Source organism: Pundamilia nyererei, unplaced genomic scaffold, assembly GCF_000239375.1.
Source record: "Pundamilia nyererei isolate P.nyererei 1_Seehausen unplaced genomic scaffold, PunNye1.0 scaffold00045, whole genome shotgun sequence".
Lineage (NCBI taxonomy): Eukaryota > Metazoa > Chordata > Actinopteri > Cichliformes > Cichlidae > Pundamilia > Pundamilia nyererei.
The window spans coordinates 196,222-203,665 of record NW_005187446.1 but is presented as its reverse complement, the minus strand read 5'-3'; positions in this window follow the sequence as shown (position 1 = coordinate 203,665).

The window sequence follows — 7,444 nt, the reverse complement described above, 5'->3', positions numbered from 1 at the left end:
TGTTTTTTTTTTTGTTTTTTTTTTAAATGGCATTTTTATTGACATCTTGGCAAGTTGTGGATGCCGGGAAAAGCTTTGTTTCCAAGGTAACATGACAGAAAAATCTCGTAGCTGACATAGATTAGCCCTTGTGTTTTAATAAAAAAGGAACATTTAATTTAGCATGGGAGCCGTCTAATTTATATATGGTAATTGGTGTTTTCATCTGTCATCTTTCCAGTGACACGCATGACACGTGTCTTCAAGTACGTTATGAGCATTCAAAGGGGATTAATTTCTATATTTGTGTACTACACTCATAATTTTGCCTTTAAGCATTTCATGCAAATAATATCTTGGCTAAATGTGAAGATGGCTAATTTCACCCAGCCCTAAACGGATACCTAAAAGTACTACTGCAGTGTATTTGTGATGGATGCAATATCAACATCAGAGCAACACTGGTACGTGGCTATTAAAGGTCAAACAATTTACCAGGCAAAATCATATATACTAGTAATTCTACAGGCGAAGGAAAATATCATAAATCACATTAAGGTCAGCGTACAGTATGTGCTGCACTACACAATGCAAGAAAAATGATACCGTTACGTAGGGAGACAGACATGTTTTATTAAGCTGCATGCATGCAGTACGCACCTTTACATCTCTGCTGTGTTTTAAGATTATTCATCCCAGCTGAAAAACGTTTCACTTCTTCCACGGCGATCTGTCTTAACAAATAAAGTCTGAGTTACGGGGCATGCAGAAACATGATGTACTTCTTTGTATTTGACTAAATGAGCGCACTTATGCAAACTTATTCAGCCGGCTACAGCTGACTTCCCAACTTTATTATCACATCGATGTTATTAATGTATGACTGACCTATTTAAGTAATGGTATACATTTATCATTCTCTATGTCTTGTGATTATATATTTATTGCTGGCACATGCTTCCTCTCCGCCCTCTGTCCTTTTCTTTTTCTCCTTTTTCGCTCCTTTTTTTCTTTTTTGCATCCTCACCCTCCTCTCTGTCTCTCTCGTCCCTCACCAACCCCCCACACTAACCCCCCACCTCTCTCTTTGCTGAGGTGGCTGTAACTGCTGTGACTTTGACAAAGTATTCTCCACGTGTATTTCAGCGTACGTGTGGATGCAGGGTGTGTGTGTGTTTCTTTTTTTTTAGTTTGCAAATGTGTCCGACTGTTGCGCACGCAGCGTCCATCTGTGTGTGTCAGCTTACTGCAGCGTGCTCGCACTTACGTCTGCCGCTGCTGCTGCTTATGTCACGCTACAGTCCTGTGTTCTGTCCTCCGTTACCCTCTCACTTTTTTCATCACTTGCTCTCTTGTTCACCTTGTTTCTGCCTATGTGATACCCCCCCACCTCCCTCTGCTAGTCCCCTCCCTCATGTTTGCTCCTTCCTCTCTCTCTCTCATTGATAGTGAAGCATATGTGACTGGAATACTGAGGAGCTAATCATTATGCCATGAGCACAGCGCAGTGCTCGGGCAGAATGTCAATTCTCCCTCCTCTCTCTGTCTTCCTCTGCCTTTCCCTTCCCTCTCGTCCACGCTTTCCAAGCAGTAGTTAACATGGAAGCCACATTTGCGCTCTACACAGTGAAAATTAAGGAAACACTCTCACACGTAACGCCCGGCGCTTGCAAACACTGGGCTTTTAACACCTGCACTTAAGTGCAATGTGTAATGGTTCGGCGAGGTTTACATTTGTGCTGCGGATGGTATTTGGAGTGTGCGCGCGTGTTACATAGTTGTTATGTAAAAGCGCTCCACATCAATTTGTCAAGAGCAAAGTGGTGTGGGATGGAGATGAGAGACAGCTGTTGAATGCATATTTAGAGAGAGGAGGGAGACTGAAACAGAGAGTGACAGCAGACTTTCTGTGGAGGCCTAAATCACCACTAATATTAAGGTAAATAACCACGTAGGATTATTCGCATTATATTGTAAACACTTAAAAAGATGGAGGTATGATACGGAGATAGTCGTGCGCATGCAGCAGTCTCGGTGTCACTCAGCAGCGAAGGAAAACACAAATGAGAGCGGGGTAAATTAAACTAGAGGTAAATTAGACCGCGTGCACGCGCTTGGACTGCGGGGTGCACGTCAGCGTGTCTGATGAAATGGGAGAGACAGCACACGGAGACTCCTCCTGACTTCTTGAAAACTGCAGCTGTGGGTCACAGCTAGGGGTAACGCTGTGTGTACGCAGCCCTCCAAATCTTCCACTGAAAAACACACACACACAAACACACCACACGCACACAGACTACAAAGGAACTTTAAATTTGCAAGTTGGACAGACGCACAAACAGTCATATCCAAATGTCCACATAAACACACACACACATGCATAGAAAAAAACCCCAGTCGTGGCCTAAGGGAACCTCTAGCGTGACATGGTTGCAGTCTAATAGGCTCAAGCATGAGTGAGTAATAGGTGTTCCAGCACTGTCCGCCCACTGGACAAAGACATCTTGAGATGCACATTATTTTATGAGATGCAAAGTGAATAGGTGAAAACATGATGATGCATTGGGTGGGCGGTGAGTGGAGGGGGCTGTTTGAAACCAAAGCGGAGGAGACAGCTCAGCATTGTCACATGCTATATTTGCTTCCTGGTTTGATTAGGGGACAGGTTAGCGGACAAGCCAGAGTTGATATACCCAGAGGCTATCATTTAATATATGAGACGCAAATAGGTTTTAACATTAGCGTACAGCACTTAGCATTCAGGTTATGAATGAAATAAGTCATAGGTTGGACTGGAGCAGAGCGGATTAATTAGCGATCGACACACAAGCATATTTATTTATTTTTGCTGCCACTTTATTAAATTAAATTCAATAGATTACATCTGGACAAATCTTTTAAAGCATAGTGTACAAACATCACTGTTAGGCAACACAGTGTTGTCACTAGCAATTAAAGCGCCACCTCATGCACAGAGTGACAAAATCAATGATTCAACACACCGTGGTGAGTTTAAAAGCCTTGGAGGACACAAAATGCTAAGAGAGCGCTGGGGCTGTAAGGTTAAGAAAAAGATCTATATTGCAAAGGCTACTTGGACCCACCAGAGAGGAGCAGTGGTATCATAAGGCCAGTGTCCCAGTCTCGTTAGGGGGGGATGAGACAGCATAGCCTGATCGAAAGTGGGGATATGGGAGTTAGACAGTGACATCATAGGCTGTGAGCTGCTCCTCTGGAGACTGCTGTCTGCTTGCAATGGGCTCGTGCTGTTGCTGAGTTGTGCCTTGTATGACTGAACATTATAAATAGTGAGAAGGGTGTCAGCTCCATTCAAGGGAGTTGTGCATGAAGAGTCGGGGTGCTCCAGTGAGAGGAGGAATGTTTTTCAGCAATGGCTTGGGTGTGTGGGAGAGGAAGTAGTCCCCACCTTTCTGTGAGTTACATATACCTGATTACAAGTAAAAGTGTTCTACTGAAAGTTTGATTCATTAGTAAAAAGTATAGGCAGCCCATTCTTCTTAATAAGACAAAGGACTCACTATGCTGAAATGCCATTTACCACTTGAAATCAATTCAACTCAATTTTATTTTATTAAGTATTGCATTAGTTCATTTCTGTCAGGACCACTTTAGTCAAAACTGGATTTTTCTTTTCCATCTGTGGTAATTTCTGTCTGCTGCTGGACCACCTGGGGAGCTGGGGGTGGGGCTTGGGATCAATGACAACCGACATCACATTGATTCAGTTAGAAATGGTATGAAATGAAGGAGCTGGAGTGGAGGTGGGTTTCCAAAGTGACTTACACAAGTATGATTATAATTAAAATGCTTATCTAATTAACTTGCTATTGAAGACCAATATATAATTATTAAACATTTACTCAAACACTCACACTGGATGGATGCATCCTTGGTGGGGGGAGACTCGGGGGTTCAGTATCAAGATCCTTGATCCTTCGACATGCAGACTGAAGTAGGCAGGGAATCGATCCGCAACCTTGTATCGCTCATGTTTAAAGGGCTCATATCATGCTTTTCCATATTTTCTGTCACTGTGTTGTTATAGTTCAGAGCTTCAGACGCTCTAAACACCCAGCTGATTTCTCAGACTCGGCTCTGTCTTCAAGCACAGAAGCCCCTCCCACAAGTGGGATATCTAGCTGGCTAGACAAAACCTAAAACCCCAGATAGCAGGTATCACAATGGTGGTTTCTCTGGCGACTCAGAGTTTCTCCTTAAAGATCTTTGCACGCTCACATAATGGCACCGCCTACTCCAGACAGAGAGCAAAAAAATGGGTAATAAAGATTAAACATAAAATGTAACAGTAAAATCAGATGCTGTTACTGCAAATAAACTACAAATGTAACAGATGAATTTTCTGATCTGTGCATTATTAGCTGCAATTGGAGCAGTGCAAAAGAGACTTAACAGCATTTGAAGCAAGCATAAAAACATTTACACACTTTATGAATCACCAGATTAATGCATGCAAATTTCAGTACCAGTGCAGCTCACATAATATGAACTGCTGCAAGTTTACAGCTGGGCTTCACTCGGTTGTTTTAGTAAGGCGCTGCTTCAGAAGTTCCACAAAAAAAGTACAAAAGCATTAATGGTATTTCTTCTAGAGAGAATCTTTATCACGCTCATGAGACGCTGTAAACAGAAAGAATCAGTGAAATGATGATGCTTCTGGATGCTTAAACCAAACCATGAGTTACTGCAAAACACTTTACACTCAACATAACTCGATAACCCATTAATCTCACTTTGTAGTTCACCCTTCCTGCGTTCAGACCTTCTGTTTGCCGGTGGTAGCCTGTCAGAAGAAATGTGGATCCATCAAAATGACTTATTTTAGACCGTGGCTTCACCAAGGCTCGGTAAAAGATAAATAAGGGTCATATGTAAATCTGAATTCTGCAAAACTGCTCTAGTAGAGTCCAAGAATAAAAATATAGAGATGGAAATGAGCTAACAGCATGCTGTGATACAGTTATGCACTGGTTTATCGACTGAAGATTGCATCTGCCAATATTTGTCTTGTTGACCGCGCACTCATGCATCCGCACCTCCAGCCAATTTAGAATCGCCAGTTAACCTCGCAAGCACGTCTTTGGGCCGCTTGCGAGGTTAATTGGTGCTAATGCCTCAAAAAAAGATCCAAGCCGACCAGGAGCGTTATTGCTAACCGCTACACCACTGTGTTGGCCTTATCAGCAATACATTTTCATACATTTGCACGACTTAATTTGTCCTTATATAACGAACATGTGATAGAGGCGGTGGCGTCCAGTAAAGTGGATTTCATTTAAATATGAAAAGAATTCATGAAAAATTGACACTGTCAATAAGAAATAAAAAAGCGTGTTCAATAATTTATTAATTCACGACGTGAGGAGAACGATTCATGGTGGCGTGAATGATGCAGCGCTGCTCAGGTTGTCTGACCAAACTAGCTCTCAGGGCTCTCTCCTTTTATTACAACCTTCATCGCAAAGTTAAAAAACTTTATTGCAGATTTGTCTGACGACACCGAGGGAATCAATAATGACAACAACAAAACAAAGAAAAAAATACACCGGCATCGGTTGTTGTTTCATATACAGTATTCTTAGTTAAATGCGGCGCCAGCATCACAATTTCACAATTAGTGGTTCCCCTCTCTGATTGGATCTACGCCTTCATGTGTCTGTGTGTGCACATTAGCGACATTATGTCAATATGCGCCTTTGCGTGTGAGCCGACGGGCGTGTTTACATTGTGGCGCGCCGGTGTGTGCACGTTTGTGTGTGTGTGTGTGTGTGTGTCACGGGGTACGAGACGAGGCGAGTGGTGCGGTCGTGTGATAGTGTTTGTCACCCCGAGCGAGCAGCCACGTCAAACTCTGTCAGGGTAGTTTTCCCCGGCCGTGGATGTAACACATCCCTCTGATTACTCTCTCTGTCTTTCTGTTGCCGTGTGTGTGAGTGTGCGTCTCATTCAGATAGTGTGCGTTTTCTTCATGACCAGCTTTTTCTTTTGCCCCCCCACATTTCAAATGCTTATCGGACAAACTGACAGTGAGAGCAAAGAGAGAGAATGGAGGGGTGATGGGCTTTTTATTTTTGATATTCATCTTTGAGAAAAATACCTAGGAGGGAGAGAGAGCGTGTAGAGGAGTGGGTGTTGGGAAGGAGGAGGGAGGGTGAGGAGAGAGTAGGAGGGTGCAGAGAGGGACGGAGAGAGAGCTAGCTGATTAGATTGGAGAAAGCCAAGGAGGTACGGGTATACTATTGAGCAAGGGGAGAGGCAGAGGGGAGGGTGACTAAGTGAATGCAGTTTGCCATCGCGTGTCGCCGTATCACAGCGAAGTCCACTGGCAGGCAGACGGATCGGACCCGAATCAACAAATGGAGACAGAAAAACTGGATGTATACTGCATGTGAGGAGAAACCAAGGGAGGATATAGAGTCTGCCTTCATATCCTTTTATCTTTGCATCTAATACTACTGTGAGGAACCCACAGGGAGGGAAAGAAAAACAGCGGACAACTCATTTTTCCTCTAACACGTCTGTGAAGCAGAGGAGCTGTGAATAGAGTGAGCTGTGGGACTCGCTGGGATTTCTGAATATAAGCTCAGTAAGTATTTGTATAGGCTGTGTAAAGGCACTGTATGAGTGTGTGTATGTGTGTGTGTGTGGACTGATGCCTCAGCTTTGTGCGCTGCCTCTGATGTTTTTTCCTCATAAGAAAAAGGCGAATATAAGGAGCGCTGGGAGGGAATTTAAATCCAGTTGTGCCGCTGCAGTGTTTCCCTTTATTGTCACATGTTGTTGGCGTCACTGAGCTGCTTTTCTTTTCTAATTTAAACAACTACCCCAGACTTGACTCTGTGTGCTGTTTGTGCCTTTTCCTCCTCAGTTGCCGGTGTGTGAGTGTGTGTGTGTGTGTGTGTGTGTGTGTGTGAGAGAGAGCTGATAATAGCAGCTCCATTGGTATTCAGCGGAGGGAGCTCCAGGATCTCGCTGCGCCTTTCCCCAGGATGGGATCACAGAGCAGGGATTGTGCTTGCCTGTGGAGAGCCCGCTGAAATGGGTGAGTGTCCATCCCGCTCCTTTTCCCCCTCCTCTTTTCATTCTCTTTCACCTCTTAGTTGATTGTTTCCTAAATATATATAAATATGTATATATGTGTATGGCTTTAGTCTGCAGTTATATACAGAGCATTTTCATTCCTGATGGGCCCCCCTCGTTTCCTTGTGTCTCACCCACTCACCCTGTCCAGCCCCACCTGTTTCCCTCCATCACTCCATCCTCCTTTTCTTTTACCTCCCCCCAAACGCCTCAGGGCATAAGCCGTCCTAACCAGTTTTAATGGACATAGACAAAATCTGAATGGCTCAATCCATTTTGCTGCCTGTCTCCCCCCTCTCTTTGCCTCCTTTTCCATCTTCCCCTCTTTGGCTGTGTCACCCATTCC